General features: G+C 49.1%; 1 long non-coding RNA gene across 1 annotated transcript; it reads left to right on the forward strand.

The window, feature by feature from the left end:
- The first annotated feature begins 688 nt into the window (after nt 1-688).
- On the forward strand, nt 689-9,093 carry LOC129683306 (uncharacterized). Its single transcript, XR_008721133.1, has 3 exons — nt 689-728; nt 2,996-3,012; nt 9,071-9,093. It is a non-coding gene; the product is annotated as an uncharacterized LOC129683306 (long non-coding RNA).
- The last annotated feature ends 17,920 nt before the right edge of the window (nt 9,094-27,013 follow it).

Below are 27,013 nucleotides of genomic sequence, written 5' to 3' on the forward strand. Positions count from 1 at the left end.
ATAGAGTTAGTCAACATATTTATCTCCTTCATTTTATTATCAAGTAAGCCTCATAGGTGAGTCAATGGAAATGAGATCAGATGCTTCCACAAGCTCTCAGCAGCAAACCTGGGAATACTGTAAGGTGGAAATGGCTCCAGTTCTTCTTAAGCCATTACAAAAGCCAAGGGGATGTGACGTTGCTTCTCCTTGGAATGAGAGACAGAGTGAGGTCTGTGATGAGTCCAGTTCTCTGGAGGAAGAGAAGGATCTGGGTTCCTGCCTGCAGTAGAAATCCAAGGCAGATACAGCCACTGGGAACCCTGGGCCTGGGCAGGCCCACCTCCTCAGCCATTCATCCCATGCTTGATGCCCAACTGTTTTGGATCTCAAAGACAGGAGATGTGAGAACTTACTGAGAGCACAGATGTGCCCTCTTGAGGCCAAATCCAGCATTCAGCACAGAGATGTCACATGGGGCTAGCCAGGGGCTCAGACATGTGGTTATCTGGGTGTAGCAGGAAGGGTCTTTGTGAGGACAGAATCTGCCATGGTGCAGGGAAGGTGGTAGGGAGAGTGAAACCATCTTGCTTTTCTTCAGAAATGATCGGTCCTTCCCTCTAGGGTCTGCCACCTCCCGCAGCTGTCTGGAAACTCCAGCTCCTCCAGATGAGGTTGGGGCCGTTATCTTCAGGACCTTCTTGGAGGCTGTTTCTGTGTCCTGTGAAGGGTCCAGGTGAAGCCTTGAGGTACGTGTCAGTTCCTCTCACAGGGCTGCCTTGTTCTAGCTATCTGAGGAAGGGCTTCAGCACGTATCAGTGATGTCAAGGGAGCACCTATCCTTGCACAAGACTTCCAAGGCCTCTAGAGTTTCAAAGAGCAGTATTTACAGAACCGGAAGCTATGAGCACAGTATGAGCACAGGCGGTCCTATGACTCTCCTTTCCAGGATCAAGAGATCTGCTGCAAAACCTCAGGCTGGGCCTTAAGCTAGCACGACTCTGTGCCCCCAAGAGAAGGAGCACACTCCACACTTACCCTTTGCCTGTCTGTTACCACTGTGACTATCATCAAACAGTAGTCCACACTGGGGCCAGGGCATACTTGGCTATGGGACCAGATGGTGGTGGCAAGACTTGAGCCTTCATTCGGTCACCAATTCGTTTTGAGAATTTTGATACCCCATGCCAAATGTATCTATAAAACAGGTATCATAGTACATTATGCACAGAATTCTCCATGTAAGAAAGCCATGTTCCAGCATTGACTAAGAACCGGGTGGAGTGTGAGGAGCATTGGCTGTCAGTCCTGGAGGGTCCCCGTGGACAACCTTGAACCACCTGTGTCTCATTCTCCTGAAGCAGACAGTCTTGTAGTGCAAACAACCCATCTCACTGATCTCTCTAAAGTGAGGGGGTTGCTCTGAGGTAAGGGGTGTGGCCTGGGGTCAGGAGGATCACTCTGGGGTCAGCAGCATTGTTCTTTGATGAAACACTGCATGGCCAGGTGCTGCTTGCTCCCTCCTCAGCCTCTGACCTTGAGCTGGCTCCTCTCCTATGTGGCATAGCTCTGAGCAAGGTGTCTTTTGGCTGAGAATGAATTACCAGAGGCTGGAAACTGGGTCTGGCCTCTTGGCCCATCTGTTCTGGAAGTGTCAATAAGGAATGATGTCAGGGATGCCTTCCTATTCCTTTAAACATCCTTTGCATATGGCTGTTCAGACAGGCCTTACACTGATCAGCTTAATGGCGTCCATACATCTGATGGTTTAAAATATCCCAGCCAATGCATCCTTTTTTCCACGGCCTCATAAAACCTGACATTTATAATCTTTCTGTAGTCAGGCCTTAAAAGATTGGTACCACAGAGGTGACCCAGCCACATATGCACATGGTTAGAGGCCTTTTTAAATAAAGGCATCTCTCGGGGTTTGTTTTGTTTTGTTTCAGTGTTTTCATAGTGCCAGATGCTTAGTAATCTGTTGATTTAGTAAAGTATGTATTTCATCCCCAAATAAAACTCTCAAGCAGTTGGCACCCCCAAACCTCTAGGCATGGACTGAGTTTTGAACAAAGACTCTTGGCTTCTCCAGACCCCAGTGGGTCCCACCTGTGAGCAGGAAGGAGGACACGGTGCCATGTTTAACAGTCTCCGCCTGCATCGTTCAGATCAGATACTATCACCAGCAGCGTTAAAGAGTAACCAGGTGTTACACAAGCAGAACAGCCCAGGCCCACATCTATACCTGTACAAACCGCGTCTTCATCTTCACGAACACTCTGATTTTTTTATTTTAATATTTTTTAAATTTTTAAATAATTTTATACATTCACTTGTATCCCAGCTGTAGCTCTCTCCCTCTTTCCCTCCCAATCCTCCCCTCCCTCCCTCCCTCATCTCCTCTCTGCCCCCTTCCGAGTCCACTGAGAGAAGGTGTCCTCCTCTCCTTCCGTCTGGCCCTAGCTTATCAGGTATCTTCAGGATGGTTGCAATGTCCTTATCTGTGGCCTAGCAAGGCTGCTCCTCCCTTGGGGGGAAGGAGAAGCTCATGAGTTCATGTCAGAAACAATTCCTGTCCCCCTTACTAGGGAATCCACTTGGATATTGAGCTACCATGGGCTATGTCTGAGCAGGGGTTGTAGGTTATAGCCATGCATGGTCCTTGGTTGGATCAACAGTCTCATAGAAGACTAATTCCTCCTTCCTTCATATGATTCCATACACTCTGCCAAAGGTTTGGTTATGGGTCTCAGCATCTGCTTTGATACACTGCTAGGTAGAGTCTTTCAGGTGCCTTCTGTGGTAGGCTACTGTCCTGTTACTTGTTTTCTCCTATTTCCAATGTCCATCCCCTTTGTCTTTCTAGATGAGGATTGATCATCTTACCCCTGGACCTCTTTCTTGTTTATTTTCTTTAGGTGTACATATTTTGGTATGTTTATCCTAACTCTGATTTTTTTTTTTTTATGGGTGGCGGGCCGTATTTTCTGTTCTCTCCACCAAACTTCTTCCTCAGATTTAAGAAGATGAACGGTGAGTTTGCTGGTTAGTATTTGCTCTTCCATCGGACACTGTTCTGGGGGTACTCAGAGCCACTGGTCAGCTGGGGACAGGGAAGTCTTTCTGTCCCTCTGACTTGCATCCTGAGAGCTCTGCCCCAGACCACACAGCGGGGGGTGTGACAGTGATGGTGACAGGATGGTCCTGGTGTTCAGTGGCCTCTGATGTGGCTCTGTCTCTGAAAGACAGAGCTGAAATGGGCTACACTGCTGTTAGGTGTGAGCCACCTTCTCCTGCCTGTGACTTTACGGGGAGCCTTGCCAGGTTCCTGGGGAGCTACCGTTAGGTGCTCCTGTTGTCCTCTGGCCAGAGACTCCAGTTACCCCACTTTCTGGTAAGATGCATGTTCTACCGCAAAGCCCCTTCACTCTGTCTTCTGTCTCACTATCAGGCTTGCCAGTCCACACAATTGCTTCTGATTCTTGAAGGAGAGGGCGTGCCTGGCAGGCATGTGGCATGTGTTTTGGGAGCCCATTAGGTTCCCTGTCTTCCTGGGCACGAGATGTTGGTATGAGGTGAGGGGTTTTTCCTGCCGCTGGCCCTTCATTTCTGTAGTGGAGCTGAATCAATTGGGCAGCAACCACACCCGTGCCTGCCTCACACCCTTCCCAGCAGAAATCAGTGTGCTCCAGTGTCACAGGAGCTAATGGCAGCCCTAGGAAACTGATCCGTCCTGTCGAAAGAGGATTTCTGCCATTTCTAAGAGAGGGTTGTTTTCTTAATTCCAGTTTATTTACTTTACATCCCAAGGGTACCCTCTTCCTCCTCTCCTCCCAGTCCTCCTTTCCCCTTCTCTCCCCTTCCTTTTCCTTTTCCTTTCCCCCAGAAAAGGGGAGCCCCCTCCCCTCATAGCCACCCTCCCTAGCAATCAAGTCACATCAAGATTGAGCAGACTGATGCCAGGCAAGGCAGCCCTGCCAGGGGGAAGTGATCCAAAAGTAGGCAATAGAGCCCATGTTAGAAACAGTCCACTCATCAGGCGTTCCATATGAAGATCAAGCTGCTCATTGGCTGCAATATGTGCAAAGGGCCTTGGTCCAGACCATGGTGTCTCAGTCTCTGTAAACCCCAAGAGCTTTTCCATCTTTCTGCTGATTTTAGTCTGTTCTGTGCCACGCTATGTCCTAGGGGCATTTAGGCTTTCCTCCTAGATGGTCCATAGGAAATGGGGGCAAGGCCCAGCGAACGCAGGAACTGAGTATGATCAGCTTCCCTGTCTTTGAACCTAATGGGGGAAGTATGAGCTTCCCATTGCTGCTGTGACAAGCCACCCCTCCCTTGGTGACTTAAAGTAGCACAGATCTGCTATTCTAGGGTTTTGGAGGTTAGAAACCTGAAGTCAGAACCACTTTGAAAAGGGGTAGGTATGGACAGGGCTGGCTCATTCTTGAGGTTCTGGGCAACATCCTTTTCCAGTTTCTAGAGGTGTGTGTGTGTGTGTGTGTGTGTGTGTGTGTGTGTGTGTGTGTGTGTATGTGTGTGTGTGTGTGTGTGTGTGTGTGTGTGTGTGTGTATGTATGCATGTTCCCCCACCTTCTACATGTGCTACCACTGTAGCATCTGCTCCTGGAATGTAGCCACTCTTTGCGGGGAACATGCTGTCAGGTAGCTTTTTCCTCCTAGAGGGAGGCATTTACAAGGCTGAGGAAATTTAGAAGACTCAAGAATTTCCTGAAACTCACAAGCTCCCCCCACCCCCAACCACATAGCTGGAGGGGGGCTATTATGGTTGTGCAGGGAGCTCTGGGAATGGTGCAGACCCTGTGACTGTTCACTCAGGTCTTTGGAGATGCAGCTGCCTAGGAGTCACCCACGCTTCTGTGAGAAACCTGAATAAACTCTGGTTCACCAAGTTGGATCGGGAACGATGGTTCCTTTTGTCTGTCATTTTTACCCCATCTGGGGAGAGCAGACACTTGCTTATTTCTCCCCACAGGAAGCCAAACAAAAGACCCTCTCCTTCTTTCTCAAAAGGACACTTGAGACTGTGCCCAGGGTTTACTAGTCAATCTAGGACCATAGCCTACCCATCTGTCTCCCCAAGGCTTCTGCCTTGCTCACATTTGTAAAGTCCCTTTGCTGTAAACCATGTCTACAGGCTTTAGGAGATCAGGTGAGGGTCATTTATGTAGCTTTCCCTACTGGTCCCACTGGCTGAAGGTTTTCTGTAGGGTCTACACCGAGGCCATATGGACCCAAACCCTCTGCAGTTAATTTGTTCAAAGCTTTGACTTCAGTAGTGGGATACCTGAAGCCACTGTGTTCCCGTTGAGTAGATCGGGAGTTCTGGGTACCACTGCCAGAGTCCATATCGAGAGTCAGGCCTCGGGATCTTTACTTAGAACGTTTCCCACTTACAAAGTGTTGTCTGTGGACACTGAAGATGGCCATGTGTGGCAGCTGTTGAAATGAAACAGGGGCCAATAAAGGAACAATGAGTCAGGCTGTGGTCAGTTACACCAGCCAAGCTCTTGTAAATGGTGGGGGCTGTGGGACTCCAGTGATCCCACACGGGGCTCTCTCCTTGAGAGTCTTAACGGATACCTGCCGTGATGACCACTCAGCTGCCATATGCTTGAAGTAGCATCTACAAAATAATAATGAGTCTTTGGCTTTTCCATGTCTTTAAGGGATTGTGAGGCTCTGATCTCTCTCTTTCTCTTAGTTTTCTTACTCATTAAAGAGTGGGTATTCCCAGTTTTGGACTAGACCTTTCAAAACTGTCATTGAAAATAAGCATTTTTGTGGTTATAAGTAAATTATTTTAGGTATTTTGGTATATCTGATTAATATGAGAAATTGGTATGAGGAGGGAGATCATTAGCTATTGGGCAAGGTGGAGGAGGCTTTGCTTTATAGGAGGATCTTGGGGGACTTTAAGGAGCAGCTACAGAAACCCAGGATGCAGTGAGGAGAATTTACTGGGCAGTATGTCCAGAGCAGAATGCTGAAGGGAATGTGGACAGGAAAAGCCATCCTGCTGAGGTTTCAGATGGACATGATTAGCCTCCTGGGAACTGGGAAAGAGGCTACAACAACAAAATGATTGCATTTTGTCCATGTCCTGGGACTTGGTAGAAGAGTGAGCTTAAGGTGAAGGACATCTTACCTGATGGAGAGAATTTAAAGGCAGCACAGCGTCCAGGCAGTGGCATGAGTCTGTCTACTTTTAGCCAACTTTAGGCTGAGAATCAGCAACAAGGAGGAACAGAGCACCGGGATCTGGAAACACTGTGGCATGGCCAAGAAGGAAGTGTATATTTTTGTTGTATCCAGGGAAGGTATAATCAACAGTTCAATATAAAGATCCCAAGCGCTTTAGGCATCTACCTCAGGCTCAGAAGTGTAAAAAAATGCAAATGTGTTTCAAAGATTTTCCAGGGCAGATTTTCTCCCCTAAAGAGCCCTGGGGTGCTCTGCATGCCCAGAACTGTCCTTGGATTCAGACCCATTTCCCTCTGTTTAGCAATGAAATGTCCCAAGGGTACCATAAACATGGTTCAAGTTACCTGTTGGTTCAAGCACACCTCACAACTGCCTCCACTATGCTGGTTCTGCAGACACACAGAAGGTAAGAGTTACTGCACCATGGAGGGTTCCAGTGGATTTTCAAGGGAAGGCTCTGAATGCCAAGGTACTGTGTGGCGGGGTCAGAGAGGTTGCACACAGTCACCAATAGGACAGTGCAGACTCAGCCATGTGAGGCCATGTGCCTGGAAAGCTATGGGTAGCATGCAAAGCAAGCCTGAGAGGACAGTCACATGTATTGCAGCCAGCCATGTTATAAGGGTGGAGTTCCAGGGAGTTCACACCCCATGATCCTTAGAAGTTGCCATGGAAAGTGTGACTTCAAGTTATATTTTCTTTCTGAGTTTGGATCTTGGGGTGATCCCTCCTTTCTGCTTCTCACTATTCCTCATTCTTTTACTATGAATCTGGGTGTTGAAAGTTTGTAGCAGGAGCCCTAGTCAAGTTTGTCTGGAGCCTCAGAGGAGTCTTCAGACTTGACTCAGGGTGATGCTGGGCAGGCGAGACTTGGCGAGTGTTGTGAAATGGTCATGAGCCTTGGGGCCAGGGATGAAGTGCTGTATGTTGATGTTGGGTGTGTCCCATAGGCTGTGTGTAAAAGGCTTCTCACCAGGTTAGTGCCCCTGGGAAATAGAGATGGGGCTGGCTGGGGCTGGCTGGGAAGTCCTTAGGTCTAAAAGGCATGCCCTGAAGAGAAATGTGGCGCTCCGGCTCTTCCTCCTCTCCTTTGGCTTCTTGGCAGTGAAGTCTCTTCTATCTAATTCTTCCTACTAGTACCCAACAATGCCCTGAAAGCTGAGTCTGTCCAACCATGGACTGGAACCACTAAAGCCATGAGACAAAATAGAAGTTTCCTCTTTATAAGCTAATTATCCCAGTTTTTGTTGTTGTGTTATCATAACGGTATTATTATCATCACAGAGCTATGTGGTTTCCCTTTGAGGAAATGATGTTCATGTACTGGGTGACTTAGAAAGGAAAGCTTGAATTTCTTTTTTCAAGGCAGTGTTTCTCTATGTAGCCTTGGCTGTCCTGGAACTCATTCTGTAGATCAGGTTGGCCTCGAACTCTCAGAGATCCTCCTGCCTCTGCTTCCCAAGTGCTGGGATTAAAGGCCTGAGCCACCATACCTGACTTAAAAAAAAAAAAAAAACAAAACTAAATTATCACTGTATTTGGCATGTATTCGTTATACATGGTGATAGGTCTCATAAAGACTTTTTCAATAATATTTTAGGTATGTCAAGTATTTTCCACCCTACTCCATACCCTCTTCTTCTCCTTATTCCCCTTCATCACTTTCCATTATCTGCACGCACATGTGATTTTACATATCTGTATAGATTCTAGTACTCACAGACAAGAATATCTGATATCTGCCTTTCTGAATGGGACTCATTTTGTTCGGTGTAGAGACTGCCAGTCGCACCCATTTCCCTACAAGAACTTTTTTCTATGACTAAATGGAATTCCACTGAGCATCTGTAATACATTTCATCCACATCTGTCATGGGCATCTTAGCTGACCATAATAACTTGGACAGTGTGAACAGTGCTCCTGTGAACATATATTCGAAAGCATCTTGGAGACACGTTGACTTTGGGTCTACCCCAAGGAGTGGTAGGGCAGGCTGATCTGGAAAGTTCCATTTTCCCAGTTTTTGAGGAACCCCAGCACTGATGTCCACAGTGGCTCCACCACTCCCCAGCAGTGCATAAGGGAGCTTGAGCACTTTTGAAGATGCTTTCCTCTCCTATTCTTCTCATCAGCAGCTCTCAGCTCAGGACACAAAGTGAGTGCGGGTCTGGAAAGTCTCGGGCAGGGAACTGGGTATGGGGAAGTCAGGCTATTCCCTCAGACTTGAGCTCTCTGTCTGTCAGAGCAGAGAAAACATGTTTTTCCTAGTCTAAAACCACTCACAAATCATGGGTTATACATTACAACAACAAAAGCCCAGTCCTGTTCAGAACTGACACACATCGCCACCCGGCACGTATTGGAGGAGTACAGGCTGTGGGTTCTGTGCATGAGGAGGCTTTCCGTGCAGTGGGTGGCTGCCTCTCCTAAACGGGGCTTCCAGGGACAGTCCAGGGCACTGGCAGGGGCCCCCAACCACCAATGGCTGGCTTGGAGGCCACAATAAGGTGGGGGGGGGATCGGTAATACATAGCTTATATTTCCCTTAAAATGTCTGCTGAAAAAAATTAAAGGGAAACGTGGTTGGCCAAATGTATTTGGGTTTTAATCAAACCAGAGCTATGTGAAAAAGAGCCTGAACGCTCAAATAACTGAGGCCACAGACAGGAGCTCACAACAGTGCCCTTGGGCCTGATGTGTGGAGGGCTTCAGATCTAACCTGGGGGGGGGCAGGTAGCCACAGTCAGTGTGGGCTCTGATAGTGAGGTGAGTTCATATTTCTGAATCTGCAGCACACTCAAGAAAAGCTGCTTCCTCAACTCCTTCATCAGAGAGGCCCCTAACAACCCATCTGCTTCATTATAGGAGTTCACACAGGAACCTAGAAAGCATGGAAGTGGGGAGACAGCTGAGTAGCAGGCAGAGCAGCCCAGACCTAGATCACGGCTTGGGTCTGCCCTGAGACAATGTGCAAGGGTGGCTGCTTCCTGGAGATGTGGCCAGTGCTGCCCCTGAGGGACCAGGAGACTCTTTGTAGGTTATTTCCATTCTTTGTCCTCCTGAGTAAAAGGGAAGATGGAGGGTGTCTATATTCTGCTATGTTTGTCTGGGCTTTGCCTTGGCAGTCGTGCCAAACACAGGCCTGAATGTTTCCCAGGCCATCAAATCAAGGTGTAACATCCAAGCTCCTGGCAGAGCCCCTGAGGAGAAGCCTTTTGATGCCCCCTCAAAAATTAGCTCATTGATTAACGTCCATCCTGAGAAGATGTGAGAAAAGAAAGGCCAATCTTCAGGGTAGTGTCTGACCCAGGCTGACTCCACCCTTTAGTTTCAGGTCTACGCAGCACAGGAACCACCCACAAGCTGCCTGCACCTGCAAACATTGGTCGAGGTGGCCAGGTGGTCCGAAGGGCACCTGCCGGGCCAGGTGTGTCCAACGCGGTGAGTTTGCCAGGTATGTGGCCCACTTCACAAGCTCTTCACGGCCACTTCTTCTCCTTGGTAGAAACCAAGTGGAACAAGTAGCCTCAGGTTGCTGAAACTGAAAACTGTCACCCTTCTCTTCTGTAAATGAGCCTGTAATCTACCCTGAGGCTTGCAAAAGCCCCTAATCCTCACTGGGCTCTGCACAGAACTACAGCCAAGCTGGTGCCCTCAGCCCATGTGATCCTGGAGGAGCACTGCATACGTGTCCCGGGGATGTGAGGTGAGCAGACAGAGCCCCAGCTTTGAGACACGAGAGTCCCCGTGCTTGGCTGGGGCTTCTGTGGACGCTCCACATTTGGCCATGGTTGCTGATCAGCCGTCCTTGGAGGATAGTTGAGGGCACAGGCCTGGTAGCAAGTCTCAGCCAAGGCCTGGCAGCAGTTCCCAGAACCTGGCTGGGCTTGTAGCACACCTGGCTGATCTGCAGCTCTGATGGGAACTGATCTTCCTCCAACAACTTCCGCACTGAAGGAAGGCAGAGTCCCGTTCAAACAAGGAAGAGCCTCGGCAGCCTGGCTCTCCAGCTCCAGAATCCAGAAGAGTTCCACCCGCACAAAGACAAATGCAAGCCACGCCAGGAGAAAAGAGGACACGAATAAGACCTTGTACCCTCCTCCACTGCTGAGAAACCCCATCACTAATGATGTGAACACAAAGCACTATCACACCCGTGACTAGCCAGGCTTCTTGCAGCTGAGTAGCCTCAGGCATCTTCTGTCTAGTATTAACTTGTCATATATATGTATTTTTATTTAAGCACAACTAAACCAAATATTGCATGCATATTTTGGCCTGCCCTTGACTTGAAGGCTCACACATGTTTAAATTCAGAGCCAGCTCTGGACTCTTTCTATGTCTTCAGGTAAGCAGGGCTCCAGGATTCTCTTTGTACCCTAGTGGAGACTCCCAAATTTCCTCTCTGCTGCTGGAACACAGTGTGCAGGGCTACAGCTGCCCATGCCTCTGCCTTATGTGGCCTTTCACCTAGTACCAGTGTGGTGGGAACATTGAGGATCTTCCCTGTGAGAGCCACCAAAGACATGGGGGTATCTCCACAGAGACACAGATATCCATATAGACATATATATCCACAGAGACACGGATGGAATACAGCAACACTGAATTCTGTCCCTGCCTGTCCTCAGTGGTAGAGAAGGACGGCAGCAGCACGAGAAGCCTAGGGCCAGCTCAGGAGAATAGGGGCCTCTGTCTAGGGAGTTGATCTTATGGGCAGAGAACAGCATAAAGTGTCTTGATGCAGTAATCCTCTCTGCTTGGGTACACCCTGCAGCTGAGCTGCTCAGGCCTGCGGCAGCAGCATCTCTCAAAGGCCCCTCACAGCTCCAAGCTCCCCCGGGAGGAGCGAAAGCCTGAGCTCCAGCCAGGCCATCTCAGGGAGAGTCTGTTCCTCAGTTCTGTCGGTTTATGTTTCTGGGCGAGGGTTCTTTAAAGAAAGGAATCTGAGTCCAAGGCTAAAATCAGTCTGTGGAAACCCATACTTTAGGCCTTGGATGACCTCTGAGGGCTTAGCACTGTGTTTCAGCCTAACTTGCAGCCACCGTCCACTCCACTCTGTGACAGCCACCTGCCTCACAGTCTGCGGGGGCCCTAACACAGTCACATCTGGCGGGGCAGCCCAGGAGACTGCAGAACTCCGCATCACTCTAACAGCTGACGTCCAGGGGCACTTCACCAGAAACATGATATTTGAGCTGACAAAAATACAACTGGGAAGCCAACAGGAGCCACCTATAGAAAACAAACGAACCACGTCGGATAAGTCAGGATCTGGGCAGATGGGATTAAATCAACATTTTTAGGCATCGGTCATGTGTGAGCTTTGTGAAGTGACATAAACAGAAACAGTCTTGGTTCCGGCCCCCTGGGTAAGAGAGCCTGGATTAAAATTCTGTTTAGTTTTTAATCCCCCGCAGTGGGTAGTGAAATCATCGTATCTGGGCGGACACAGAAAGTCAGTTATTTCCAGAAGTTATTATGTAATATAATCATCTAGGCACAGGCTTCACATATGCATTTGTCTGTATGTTGAATACAGGTTTTGCTGGGCACTGGGGAGAGGGAAGCCTGCTCCTGGTCCTGTGTCCCCTCAGACCCTTGTAGGTTTTGTAGTGGCGCTGGAAATCACATATTACACAGAGCCTCCTGGGCCTGCCTGAGTCAGGCTGGGACGCCCCTGTCGAGGACAGAGAGACAGAATACACACCTCCTCAGGCCAGCTCAAAGAAAGGGATAGCTCAAGCTGGGAAGCCCCACATAGCTGCTTAGGGGCCACCACAGCCCACTCTTTGTCATTGTCTCCCAGCTTGGACATATCAGAGGCTCTTTTGTGTTTTGTAGGGGAATAGAACCGTGTGTGTGTGTGTGTGTATGTATGTATATATGGGGATTTATTAGATTGGTATATGTGATAGGGGTTGTCTGTACGCTGGGAAGGCTGAGAACCTGGTGGTTGCTCGCTCTACCAGGCTGAGTGCCTCAGCTGTCCCAGCCTGGTGCTGAAGGCCTGGAGGAGGTCCCCAGGAGACACCCCAGGCCTCTTTGGCCGACTGCAGTCTCCTCTGCTGGGATTTCGACAAAGCTCTCTGGAGAAAAATGTGAGTCAGTGCTGGGAAAGGGGTGTATAGTTCCCTGGTGGGCCACGGTATGGGGACACTTGTCCTCACCATGTCCAGCTAGTGAGACTCCATCTGCATGTGTGGCTTGAATTGATAACTGTACGGTTTTTATTTTTTAATCTCAAGTGAAGCCGAAGGGTTACTAAGCAGAGATGTTGATGTAATGTAAGGATGGAGTTGAGGAGGAGTGGGAGAGGGAGAAAGGTTTAGGACAGTGTGCATACTCAAGGAGGGTTAGCATAAACTTCACAAGAGTCCCCAGCGAGTCTATTGTTAATTTCCTCTTACAGACTGGCCTTTTTCCAGTTATGAGAATAATAGGTTTGCTTGAGAGAGAGCAAGGAAAAGTGAGAAAAAGAGAGAGAGAGAAAAAACCATAGAAAGTGTAATATGAATGAAGATGAAAGAAAAGAAGATAGTTGTGTAATCCTGACATGGAAAGCCCCTAAGATTTTGGAACATCTTCTAAAAACAACAACAAAACCCACACTTGGATAATGGACCCCTGCACATATATGCATGCATATACATGCCTGCATACAGGTTCAGAAATAGGCTCATGTACACTTACACACGCGCACACACTTATACCACGACACTGGCATAGAGGTACACATACACCTAACATCATGCATGTGTGCTCATGTTCATACGGGGCCACACGGAAATATAAGCATGCACAGGGACACACAGATGCAGTGTGGCGATGCACCCACATAGACATGCTCTCTCTCTCTCTCTCTCTCTCTCTCTCTCTCTCTCATTCATCCTCAAGAGGCATTGATGTGACAGGCTTTGCTGTCAGATGAGACCCAGCCTCAGAGCAGTGCGCTGTCTTGGGCTCAGTGCCCCCCCTGAAGATGGAGTGGGAGCAGTCTTCATTCCCTCGTGCTTGCCGAGCAAAGGCACAAAGCATGTGGGCAGCCTGAAGCACAGAGAAAATGCTAGGATCCTGGCATGTATATAAACACACTGAAATGGTACAGGCCACGCTTAGACTCTTTTTTTCTCTCCTCCATGCTTCCAAAGCTTTTCATACAATGTGCACCATATTCATTAAGCCAGCCCCTGACTGTTAGGGTGATCTCTGAATTTTCTCTGGTATGTGAAGCTTCAGTGAGCATCCTTCACATAAGACATTGTGGAGGACCCCAGCAGTTTCTTTACATGAATGGATGGCCTTCCCCGTCTCCCAGGATTGCCCTGAATTCCAACTCAACCTTCCAGCAAATGGTAATTTTCAGTATACCGTTCGCTTCGTGGAGACCCATACTGGTCTCCTCTTCCCATCATTTAAAACATGTGTCAGCATGGATAAGATCGTGTGGGCTTAGCTGACAGTATCTCTCTCCTTCTTTCCCTTTTTCTTTGGCCTCCCTCCGACCTGCCACCTTCCTCCTTCCCTATCCATTACAACCATATGTCTCTGTGTTTATGATTATGTTTTAAAAATCTGGCAACTTTGAAAGAATGAGCACACTGTCATTGAGGCTGTGTATCTTCAGCAGGATGGGGTGGGAAGGCAAATAGAAGGTGCTCAGGTGTTAGGAGCCAATAGTGGTGAGTTACAACAACTCGTGATGGCTCTTCTGTAGCTCACCAGGGTAGGTGTGAAACCTATACTGTCCTTCCCCATACATCTGCCAGGAGCACTGCTCTTACCCACACGAGAGCCAGAAGAGCAGGAACTGGTTAAGTGACAAAATGACACTCAGTACTTGCACCATCAAGAAGGAAAGCAGTATTGCCCCATGCCTGGCACCAGCTTGGAAGATGTTCCTGTCCCTGTTACTGGGGAGACTGTGGCATGACATGAGTAGCAACAGTGAGTGCCACTGGTACTGCTGTGGGCTTCCCCACGTCTCTCTGCAGCTCTTGTTGCTGCCTCTTACTTTCTATAGCTCCACGGGCCCTGATGAGCAGGAAGGGCCTTTGTGAGCGGTGAGGACTGAGGAGCAGGCTAAGCTGCAGAAGGGCCCTGGGCAGCCCTGTCCTGACCACACTTGTGAGAGACTGGATTTGTTGTTGATCGTGGGGAGTGAGGCCCTGAGTCATTCAGAATGAGGGAGTATTTGGCAACGAAGTGGTCACAGCCACAGCCAGGTTTGTCCTGCTTAATAACCAGAAGAGACTAAAGGGGCCATCAGTCACTTGTAGAGAGCCATTGGCCTACCTCCTCTGGCGAATGCACGGGCATGTGAGGACGTAAGTGTGCAGCGTAACTTTGGAGGCATGAATGTGAATGGGCATGTTTTGTGAGGAATGTGTATAAGTGCGATTGTATGATGTTCAGTCTATAGAGGCCGTTTGGCTCCAGCAGTGGGTGGAAGTTGATTATTCCCACCCATGGTGGTCATGGGAATAAAGATTTAATCACAGGCTAGTTCTGCTACGTAAGGAGGGCCAGAATGCAGCTTAGCGCTGAGGTGAGCATGCTGCCTGCAGTTGTGACTCAGGGAAACAGATGAGAGGATGTCAGATATCCATCCCGTCAGCCTGTGTGCACCATCTTCATGGGAACACGTCCCAGTGACTTTTCCAGTTCTTGTTGATGTTCAATATCAGGCCCCAGATATTTCCGGCTCTTAAACCCTGGGGTGTGTGCAATTGATTCAGTTGGAGCAAATGCAGGAAGTTGTTGAAGCCAATCAGCGAATACTCTAAGGGATAATTCTCAGGAGAGAAGCCAGACGGTGAGGTCAAGCTCAAACCAGGACAGCTCAGGGAGGTGGAGGCATCAACGATGAGAGGGATTCAGGTGATGGCATCGCTCAGGTTACGGGGGCCTATTCCAGAAGAGCCCATTCTGTCTGTGTTCAACTGGTGCCCATGCCATGCTGAGTGGATGTGGAGAGACGCAGAACACTGTCAATCAGACTTTTGTGGCAGATGGCACAACATCATGCTGACAAAGGTCTACCTTCTCTCATTCAGGTCCTCTACGGTGTCTTCAAGTTTCTCTCAGGCAGCAGCTGGCTGGGCTGGAATGGAGTGATCTGTCCGTCCTTCTACTATGTATCCAGGAGGTCACAGGAGATGAGTCAGCCCTGAATCACCTATCAGCAGTGAGTGCTGGCTCCTCCACTTCAGGGCTGATCCAAAAGAAAGGATTCTTAGTTTCCCAGCCCTGCCGATGGGAGAGTAGAGCCCAAGGAGTCTCTGTGCCCCAGCCCCCCAGAAGCAGAGCCCTGGGAGGGGAGTCCCTGCACTTTTCTGCTCAATGTTCTGACAGCAGCAGTCTTAAAGGCAGCCTCTTCGTGTAGAGGAATGTGTTAGTTAGACTTCCATCACTGCAACAAAATGCAGAACGTCGTCATCCTATAGAGAGAGAAGTTTGCCTCCGGCACTTCATCTGGAGGCATCACTCAGGTCCGTGATTGACTGGCCTGGCTTTGGCCTGTGTTGAGGCTGCAAATAGAGGAGGGTGTGTATGATAGAGTTAGAACACTCACTCAGAAGCCAAGAACAAAGACAAAGAAGAGCCTGGGGACCCTCAGTCTCGCCTGAGCATTCACTTTGGCAATGGAGGGACCTCTCACTTGGCCTGAACTTGCCAAGGTTCCAGTACTTTCCAGTGGCATCGATTTGGGAGCCTTTAGGCCTTGTCTGAGTACTTGACATTTTAGACACAAACTATGATAGTGCTGGTACAGCCTGGGGCTGTGGAAGAGTCCTATTCATCCCCTTTTGTGGATAAATTTAGTGAAGGCAAAAGATTGGGCCTCGCTGAGAGTGTGTTTTCATAAGGCATAAGAGAGAAGCATTCTGTTGGCTTCTGTCCCCTAAATTGCAGAAGCCAGCCAAGTTCAGAAGCAATTGAATGGCCATAGAGCAGTGAGTGTTCCTACGATGGCAGAGCATAATAAGAACCAAACGTCGCCCAAAGCTGAGCAACGGCAGAGCAGAAGACATTTGTAAAAACCACAGTTGTGATTAAAGGAAATTGTAAAAGTCCATAAAGGGCTCAATAACAGAATGAGCATAATTAAAGATTCAATTAGTAAACCTGAAGATAAAAGCCAGATTATCTCTCAGAAAACAACTAAGAATGGAGAGATGGGAAAATGTGAAAGAATGTGAAGATGTTTGGTCAGTCAAATGCAGGGCCTGGCGTCTTTCTCCGAAGAATGATAGTAAGAAAGTAGTTCAAAAAACACTTAGGGAAACTAATCAAAAGGAGAAAAAAAAAGAAAAGAAAAGAAAAGAAAACTCGGAGTTGAAGGAAGGCATAAATCTTTAGGCTGATGTAACTCATTGAGTACACAGTGGGGTGGGCTGTGTAGGAGTTTCAGCTCATCAGATTCTGCGAACACACACGAGAACCAGTGGATAGAGAAAGTACTCAGAAGAACAAAATGTATCGCCTGAAAAAAAAAAATGAAGTAGATTTGCAAAAGCCTTACCATAAAATCCACTGCCCCAAGGAAGAAAAGAGATGGCTTTGAAATAATGAGAAGGAGTGATTTTAAATCAAAGATCCAGTGTCCAAACCAGCTACCAGTGAGTGGGATGGGAGAAAAAAAATGAGGCATTCTCAGACCAGCTGAAAATAATAAAAATGTACCTTATGCCTGCACATTGATTAAAAAAAGCCTGATTGTCTCCAGCAAGTCACATAAGGAATCCAAAACACAGAGAGACATGGGACTTGAGAAGAGATGTGGGACTCGGCCAAGAATGCAGAGGGAGGACAGGACAAAGCTGTCCAACTTGGAAGAGCTGGTCAGAGCCCTGGAAGGCTAGGACTTCAAGGAGGAAGTGTGTTCCATCCAAGAACTTGTATGATAGAAGCCTCAGTAGGGTGGGGTTGTGTGAGGAATGTGTGGGTCTGCAAGGAAGGTGAACAAGGAACACCCGTGGGAAAACCGTGCTGAGAGGTGCTCACCTCACCTGCCTGCTCCAAAACAGCTCCTCCTCCCCAGACCGCTCTCTTCGGGCTCTCCAACACCAAGAGAGGATAGCTGCTTTCTTACCGCTTGGAAAGAGCCTCCCTCAGGATTCCTACTCCTATCATTTTGAGGACATGTGTGCCTCGTGCTGTCCTGAATCCTCAGTGTCCCTTTCTCAATTGACCTCTCACTTGGGCTGTTCTAGACGTTACAGTGCTCCAGCTATTGGCTGTCAGCTCTTCATTACAACCAATCAGTGAGAAGCCGCCTGCCCCTCAAGCATCTGAACAGGTATGGACGGACAAATATTTACAAATTTAAAGCCAGTGACATAGAAATGACAATACCAAATAGAAATGGCAATACCAAAATCCTGCCAGGACTTAGCTCTCTGCAGGTAAAGAATTAACAGTTGAAATGTGAAGGAGATTACCCCAACAAGTGATCTCCAACAGTGACTAAATCCCAGGAAGTTCCTTGACTTGCATTAGGTAGAATCTCTCCTGCCTTCAGAAGACTTCCCTCAGGAGCCCAGACAGCCCTCTCCTGCCTCAGCTTCCCCGACTCCCTGATGTTCAACATAGGCCTGGGGTATGGCTCAGGTACTCTGGATGCTATAATTGTCAGTCCCTTTCAGTGGGCATATCTGTCAGGGGGTGGGAGGTGGAGGGGAGGGGAGGGCGGGAGCAGAACAGAGGACAAAGTTAACAATAGCTTAAGCGCTCTGATGTCTCCCTCATCAGCACACATCTATAGAGAGTGGATACAAAATCCAGACACAGGTCCATGCAACACCTTGTAGCAGAGGCGCCGGTGCCTCAGCCCCGCTCTGTTGCTCTGCGTTGTAATCGCACACAAACGGTGAGGTGAATCAGAAACACCTACAGTGGCTAGGCTCCACTAACGATGAGCAGGGGTAGGGGGGCTGCCCCCTGCCGCATGGCAGAAGGTTAGAGGACTGTGAGAAAAAGCTACGATGTTGAATGTTGTTGGGGGCTGCTGTGAAGTGTTGTTTTCTAAGAAAAAGGCAAGTCCTGAGCAGGACACATCCTGTGCCATCTTTAGCACAAAAGAAGACAAAATGTGTGTGACTGAGAAAGGACACGCAGGGTCAGCAGCACCGGTCACCTGGGGTCGAGACTGGCAGAAGACATGCCTGGTGGCCTCTGCTGTTCCGTTTTGCAGTCTGTTTTGACATAGTATCCGTGAAGACTTGCTGGTCACTTGAAGTAGCCATAAAGATAACAGAAACTTCCGACAACAGCGAGGGCCAGCAGTGGCTGTGGTGGGCGCAGGCAGAGACTCTGGCCTTCCGTTTCCAGCCTCTTGCGGCAGAAGTTTCTTTATGTCTGATATCACTTTTATGATTTCAAAAAGCTGGAGCTGCCAGAGGGCAGAAGCTGTTGTGCTTTCATGGTAGAACCTTTGCCCCAGGCCACAAGCTCCTCGGGAGAGTGTGAGGTTCTCTGTGGCTTCTCTCGACACATGTGCCACACACATGGCACACAGCACAGCAGAGGTATCACACAGGCTGATGTAGAGATGTTGGGAATGGGTGCCAGGATTCAGGGCTTCCAGAGAAGGCCTGGCCTCCCCAGCACCTTCATAGGTGGTGGCCTCTACTATGCTGCCACTGTCCAGGAACTCTAAGAACCGCTGCTGGTTCATCAGACGACAGAGAGTGTCAAGGCCTAACTTCCCAAGAGGCAGGCAGGTGTGAGGGAAGAGAGTGCCACCGGTATGGTTTTATACAGTAGAAAAATTGACCTCAGTTCCCTTCAAAGAAAACAAACTCGTGGCTGACTGCTTAACAGAGCAGTCTCCCAGAGCGAGCATGTTTACCCTGTGAGGAGAGGCAGCCTGGTCTCGGTCCTACTCCGACACCCAGCCAGCCCATCACCCATACGCTTCCTCAGAAGAGAGAGCCAAACCTGTAAAGCAGCCACTTGGCCTCTACAAGGGAGGCTCCACTGTGTGAGGCCAGCCATCCGGCCTCCTGTACCTTGTGAGTGGCCCCCTGGAGACGGTGCTGGAGGCCAGGCCATCCTTCCATGTGCCCTACACAGCAATTTTCTCCTCTACCTGCCGGCTCCCGTACAGTTTATTAAGGCGTGGTCCTCCAAGCATTCCGCTTCCGGGTGAACGTACCTGCTTCACTGAAGGCAGCAGCAAGGAGCCCCTCATACCAGATGCTGCCCTGAAGCTCCAGGTATGGCGTGTGTGTGTGTGTGTATGTGTGTGTGTGTGTGTGTGTGTGTGTGTGTGTGTGTGTGTGTATTCGTACGCACACAGAGTCCTCCTGGTGTAAACTGAGCAAGCACATTTTCATTGTAAAATGACAGCAGCACTGTTCACAGTGACTGTTCTGTGAAGATGAAGTAAGTTTGAGGTGGGTGAAATGTTTAAGAGTCGGTAGCGTAAAGCGCCCTGTCAGGACAACAGCCTCAAGAACACTGCAACAATGGCAGAGGTCTGCAGCCACTGTGAGCGTCACCTCCTTCCTCAGGGTGCCTGGGTAGCTGCCATCGCTTTCCTCCTCCCACAGGAGAGGGCTGTAAGGCCATTATTTCTACAAAGACAGCCTAACAGGAGAGAGATTTTGAAAACGGTGCTTTGGATAGAAGAAAGAGTTAGCGGTGGTGAGGAGGAGCTGGGTTTGAGGGAAACCCTGGGCGGATGGAGCATAATTTCACAATTATGGTTCCTCTCTGTGAATCGTTCACTGTTAGGTCACTTCTAGAATTAAAAGAAGACTCCCAGGTGTAAGTCAGTACCTCAGATACCCAAACCAGATCTGGAGGGCACAGGACGAGTAGTCCTCTAGTGTCCCCTAGTGAACAGGGCCTGGAGGACAGCGGGATGTGTATGTCCTGGGGTGGCTGGGCATCCTTGCCATTCTCATGGCCCTGAGGACAGCTCTACTTGGCCTGGCCTGGGCGATGAAACACACCATCTTCCTACCTTTCTTTTGTTGCTGTCTTGAAGTGGGCTCTCGGCTCTTTCAGAATGCTGCCTTTCCTGTCTTCCATACCAGAAGGCTAGGCCTTAAACCTTGAAGGCAAGAGAACAAGCCGCTGAGAGTGGGCAGCCTCCGGTTCGTCTTCCCTTGATGATGAGGAAGGAGGTGGCCATCAGAGCAGGTGTTTGGAGTGCATGGTGAACCCAGCAGCCCCTCTGGCAGGGCGGGGGCTGCTCGTCCTGTGCCCTCCAGGTCTGGTTTGGGTATCTTAGGTGGTGACTTACACCTGGGAGTCTTCTTTTTAATTCCAGAAGTGACCTGACAGCAAACAATTCACAGAGAGGAACCGTAATTATGGAATGAATCATATGAGATTTAATAAAGATTTAACGCAAATATTTATGGGCAAAGCTAAAAATACGCTTGTCCCTGCCATGTGGTCTGAGAGTTCGCCAGGAGGGTGAGCATAGTGGAGCACCCTGTGTGTGAGGCCCTGGGCCTGGCCTTTCCTCCCGTCCAGCTCTGAGCTAGGGGTGGCCCTTTTCTGACCTCCCATCCCAGGAAGCCTCCCGGCTTTCCTCATGCTGGCTGCTTCTCCTGGAAGGTCTGGAGCTCACTGGGTGGTGGTGGTAAGGATGCTCTGCTACACTGAGGCCCTGACCTCCACAGGCTGTGCCTCCCTCTGTTTCTTACACTTCTGGTCTCACACTCAGGAGAGTTAAGATGTTTTCTTACTTTTTTTTAATTAAAATTTATTTTAAATTATTATTGTTACCATACAAGTTTATACAGCTATTTTCATGCATGTTTGTAACATACTCCCCATTTCCTTCTTACCCCACTCCCCCGTTCTCTTCCCTCATAAGTTCTTTTGTTCTGCAGGTGTCTATGTTCATGCTATCTCTACACGTATGATTTTATGAATCTGTAAAGTCTAGTAGACAAATGAGAAAAAAAAAAACACGCAGTAATTGTCCTTCTGAAAATGACTTAAATCATTTAGTATAATGGTCACCAATTGTAACTCTTTTTTTTTTTAAAACAAATGATCTAACTCCTATGAACCACATTTTCCTCATCCTTTTCTTCATTGATAGACCCCTAGAGGGGTTCCATATCCTAGATGTTGTGAGCCGTGCTTTGGTGAATGCTGACACAGCAGTGTCTCTGTGGTGGGCTGACCTGGCGTCTCGCTCTTGAGGAAATAGGCTCCAAGTGGGGGTAAGTCCTGGATTTTGAGAAAGGACAGGGCTCAAAGTAAATGTTTCTGTAGACTGTCCATTGCTCTTCTGTAGTCAAATGTTTCATTGCTTCACACCTGGTTGCTTAGAGTATGAAGACGGTACCTTGCTTGGTAACGGAGGAAGTACCACATCCCCACTGCCCAAGTTTCCCAGGGCAGAGCTTTGATGAGAGTCCAGCAAGGGTCTCAGTAAGGGTCTAGAAGATACAGGGCCACATCAGGGGCCCTGGCCTGAGCCCAGACCTGGCAAAACTACAGTTCATGTGCGGTCTCTGCACCTCAGTTGGCCATGGTGGCCCACCTGAGTCAAATCCCAGCTGGTTTTGGTAGCTTGAACTATCATCCTATTGTGCTGCTCTGGCCTGTGCACTCCAACAACAGGCATTAAATCTCAAAGACGAGGCTAGAGGTCTCCAGTCCAGATCCTGGGCAAGCTTCTTTCTAGAGGGAGACCTTTCCTTGGCTTGCAGACAGTGGCCTCTGTTCCCTCATTGTGTCCCCACACGGCCTCTTCCCTGTGTGTTGAGAGAGTCAGTGCCCCCAAGCTTCTTAGCTGTAGACACCAGTCCTGCCAGCTCAGGGCCCTTATGTTCACTTACCTGCTCCACCAAAACCCTGCACCAGATACAGGGAGATGAGGTAGGGCTGCAGCATCTATACTTTGGGGACAGCATAGTGTTTAAGCCCCTGCACAGAGGAGAGAGCTGAAGTCAAAGGAAATCCCTCAAAGCAGAGCCCCAGTAGCCCAGGAGAGGTAGGAAGGCTGGAATTTGCCTATCAGAGGATGAACTAGTGATTTGTTTCTCATGAAGAGCATTCCTGTGGGTTTTTGTCAGCTCAGCCTGGGAGCTGGTGGTCCCTAGAAGAAGAGAGCAATCCCAGGAGCTTTCTCTTCTTTCTCCTCTGATATCTGAGTGATGATGGTCAGGGTGGAGACTTCCAGAGTAGAAACTTGTTTTTCTGTCACAGACATGAAGCCATTTCTCACCTGTTTTTGTCACTGTAGGGATGGTTCTGAATCTTGGCCCAGCTTTAAGAAGTTGTTCCTTTGCAAGGCATAGAATCTAATTTCCCATCATGAGTTGAGTTTCACATGAATTTCCTAGACACAGATGACCTCTGGGTTGTGTTCTGGGGTTCCTGGCAAGCCTGGAAAATTGAGGTGTTTTAAGGATAAGTTTGGACTTGAAAAGAGTGAGCTATATGTCTAGCATTTACTTCTTTTGCTTACTGGGCTCCAGGGACAGCATGTTCTTTCAGGCAGAATGGCACCAGGTAGGCACAGGCTGCAATGCCTCTCACTGTAGCTGGTTTCCCCTGGCCCAGCTACCTTCTGACCATGTTGTTCAGTGACTTCCAGGCTGAGATAAGCTTGCCTTTGGATCCCACCTCAGCTTGTCAGTAGAAGAAACGGACATCTCTACGAACCTCTCACATTAGAGATGCCCCGCCTTCGACCTGCTCAGCTTAGGCTGCAGCTACTGGTGAGACCTTTCTGACCAGATCTGGTAGACCAGAGCAGTTCCTCACCCTGCCGGGGTCTCATTCTGCTACCACTTAGGAATCCCGCAAGGTTTCCCCAAGCCAGGTGAGTAGAGAGGCCCCAGGGGAACCGTCTTCACATTTAAGGAAAGAAAGCCTTGGTCTCCCCAACTTTAGTGGGTATACACAGAGACCACAGCCACAAATAAGCCAGGCCAGCCCTTGCGGGGACCCAAGTACTACTTGGCAGCATGTAAAAGCTGAATAATTCGGCCTTACCACTTAAAAATAATGTTAGTTATTTTTAAAAATATCCTCTTCCATGATTCAAAAATAAAACACAGTTTTGTTCCGTCTTAAACATTCACACAAAACCATTTCTTCAGTGGAGAAAAACAAAAACAAGACTAAATAGTTTCAGCCAAAAGGCTTTTAGAAATTTATGAGTCACTGAATGAGGGTCACAGGGGTGGAGGGGAGGGGCTGGAGGGGGGGGAGGGTTCTGTGGTAGGGAGGCTGGGGGCTGAGGGGGCCTGCAGACGGACTTCACTGAGGCACAGTGCTCTGTTCTGCTTATGGGAAGCCGTGCACAGGTGCATGTGTAAGTACACAGAGGACAGGTCCGGGCGAAGGCTGTGTTTACTTCTGCATGATGTGAGTCTTTTGTTTTTGCTTGGCTGAATCATGGCCATTTTTCAAAGACACACTGGGCTCAGCCTTCTGGGTAGCAACCACCCCAAATCTGCTCATCTCTCGAATCAGCTGATGAGTTTAGTTCTTCTTTACTGTGTGGCTTCCCAGTTGCTGACAGACTGCCATGTGGATATTTATAAATGGCAGGCACAGGCTGTGTAAATGAGATGGACATCTTTTCAAGATGGCTGCTCCATGAATTACAAGGGGTACTTGGCTCCTCCCAGCTGGAACAGCAAGTCATGATGGTACAGTAGCAGCGTCTGAGGCTAGTGGGGAACCAGTATCTCCATGACCATGACTGTCCTAAGGAAGCCATGCAAAATGTGCAGGAGGAGAGCAGCCCTGAGTCCAAGGACTTGATGGAGTGAGCCTGCATAGCCACTTGAGAAAGGATGAGCATGTTAGTCCCTCCAGACAAACCCTACAACTAAAGGCTTCCACTTGCACAGGAGCACCAAACCTCACAGTAAATGTACATGACCTGGAGCTCTGGCCTAAGCTTCCTGCTCTGGCTGGTCGGCTTCTTCTTTCTGGTAGGTCTGTGTCACTTTTAACAGTTATTCAGGAAGGGTTAGCCATCCACCCTCTGTGGATGGGAACAGGAGAACTGGCAGAAGGCCAAGCAGATGAGAGGGTGGAGACTCAGAGACACACACAGCCTACCTGGAGGAAGAGATCCTTACTCTGGAGGGAAGCTGGCGACAGCTCCACTTTTAGGAGCAATGACTGCATGCCTGGCCCTTCAGGACAGCACATTTCTCTCATGCCTATGCTGCGGGTAAGGCCTATCTGCTGTCTCACTCAGGGCAACTGGAGTTGGGGGAAGGCTGTGCCCAGTGCATCCAGGAGTGCCCAGGCCCAGTGAGGTGTTTCTGGGTGTCATACTGCTGTACCACATTGCCTGGGGGAAGAACATGACACAGGCATATGCTCCTTCAAGATAGTCACTGGCCTTCTCTGCATCTCAGGGCTTGGGAACTGCTCCCTATGCTAATCTAGAAGGGAGGCGTCTGGGGGAGCAAAGAGACTCACAGCTTTAGTGTGCTCAGATACATGCAGGAGACTCCACAGAGCACAACTCTGGGAGCACAGCCTCCTGCTGGGCCTCTTGCTCCACCTCTCCTGGGCACTGGGCTGAGTCTTCCTCAAACACTCTGCCCTCATTTTGGACCTGCTCCTGGACCCCCTAGAAGCTTCTGGCAGAGCACCAAACATCTATGTAACACACTCAGAAACTCCAGGCAGTAATTACACCGTCAGCTCCAGCAAAGAAGAAACACACCTTTGTGATAAAAATACAAACAGTTTTGCACATGAATACTTCATTAGATATTTATCAAATGATTTAAAAGTTGGCTCAAAATAGCTATAATTTACTGTGAAGCTCCCTGATAGCCAGATAAAAGGAAAGACCGGAAGGGCAGTGTTGGCCAACTCTACTCAGCTCCTTCAGCAGAGGGGTTTCCTGAGAACCACATGCATGCCCACCAATGGTGTCACTCCAAGGACACACCTGTGAGCAGCGTCTTTGAAGAGCCTCTACAAGCACCTATGAAGATGGCCACTAGCTTGTCTCTGAGGTGTGACCTGGTGACATGGCTACTGGGTTGCTGAGGAGGGTGCCAAGTGGTGCTCTCCTTCACATGTAAGAAGTAAAGTGTCCTTACAAATAAAGGGGTGATTAAGGGCTACTGTGAACCCAGAATGGTGATGTGGCTGACTGTGCCCTCAGAGGGTCATTCTTGTCCCTCAGCTGCCTCTTGGCAAAGGGGGAGACGTAACTCAGAGCAGAGGATAAAGTTGACAACTGTGTGGACAGAGAGGGTTCTGGGTATCACCATAGACTCAGAACATGTATCATGAAGGCTGCATTCCATGTCTCTATTTTTGGGCTCTTGGCTGGCGCTGCTGGGGAGTGTGTGCCACTCTGTTCTGACACTCTGGGAATGTGGGAGGCTGGGGAAAGGATGCTGGTTCTTGACTCCTCTTGAATCTGCTAGGGAGCCTCACAAGGTGTGGACATCACTGGACAGCTCAAGGATGTGAATATGCATGACCAATCCAATCCGCCACTAGCTGTGGTGGATGGAACCCTCACATTGTATTGACATGGGGTGAACTAAGAGAGATCATCAGATTATTCTAGAACCCTAGCATAAACATGAGGGCTGTCACAGAGTAGACAGCAGCCTTGGATTGGCCGAGGACTAGGCTCAATGGGTCCATTCTCCTCACTGTGACTTTATGCACCAAACTCCAGGGTACAGCCTGCACAATCTCATGAAGCCCGCCCCTCTCTCCCTAAACTACCATCATCCATTTTGCAAAGCAAACGTACTCTGAGACATGTCAAAAGTTGTACATGCCCCAGGTGGGCCGGAGAGGAGGGAAGGCTGGTGTAAAGGGAGCCAGGAATTCTCATTTGTTGATGAAAGGTAAGATTGTACACCTGGCACTGGCTGCCTGGCTCACTGCGGTGAGGCAGCGCTTTCCCCTGGCCCTCTCTAAATGTGTTTGTTATGCTGGCTTACACAGAGGTGCTATTCACAGCTGTGGTGAGCCTCATTCCCATTTTCTCTGGACGGGCTCCGGAGCCTGGGCTGAAGTGCATCTGACTCTCCTGGGAACTCAAGCCTGAACGCTGACGAGATGGCTAATATTTTAGAGGAGAGTAAACATCTTCAGGTGTCTTTTGTTCTCTAAAACAAAACAAACAAACAAAAAAGCACCTGGGAATGATCAGAGAGCAACGGAAAGAGTCCAGGCAGGTGAGCCCCTCTTGGATAGGGCTGGAGGTCTATGCATGGAGCCAGCATCTAGCAGCTCCCCTATCTCTTCTCCTACCAATCACTGTGAGCTCTTCTGTGCTCCAGTAAGGGGATGCTGGCTCTGTAGGTCTTGGGACTATCCATAAACCCCACTGTCTCCCCTGAAGACCTTATTTGCCTCTTGGTGACCTCTCATGATCGACCCCACTGAGTCTTTGGTCTGGACTCCAGTCTTCTACCTTCATGGGCCACGGAACACCTCAAATGCCATTTTCCCATAACATAAGTCTTCCCTCTTTCCAAAACCGCTCATTTCTATCCTGTCTCGACACACGGCCACCTCCCCCCTGAGGTGATCTGTGCCAAAATCCTTCACAACACAGCTGGCGTTTCCCTCTCTTTTAGACGATGACTCAGTCTGTTGCTGGTAGACCTCCACTTCCGTCTGGGTGTTATCTGCCATGCTCATAGCACATCCCAGCTGACCCCAGCCTGGCATCTCTCCCTGAGTCCCAGCACCAGAGTAATCTGTCAGACATAGACTGTAGAGAGGCCACCAGCTCATTCAAACCCAGTATCTTGATCTGGCCTTGAGAGTGGATATGGCCACCCATCGGTGAGCTGCCTGCTGTTTGGACCCGCTGTGCTG

Source organism: Psammomys obesus, unplaced genomic scaffold (genome assembly GCF_907164565.1).
Source record: "Psammomys obesus unplaced genomic scaffold, mPsaObe1.curated_primary_1811, whole genome shotgun sequence".
NCBI classification, from domain to species: domain Eukaryota; kingdom Metazoa; phylum Chordata; class Mammalia; order Rodentia; family Muridae; genus Psammomys; species Psammomys obesus.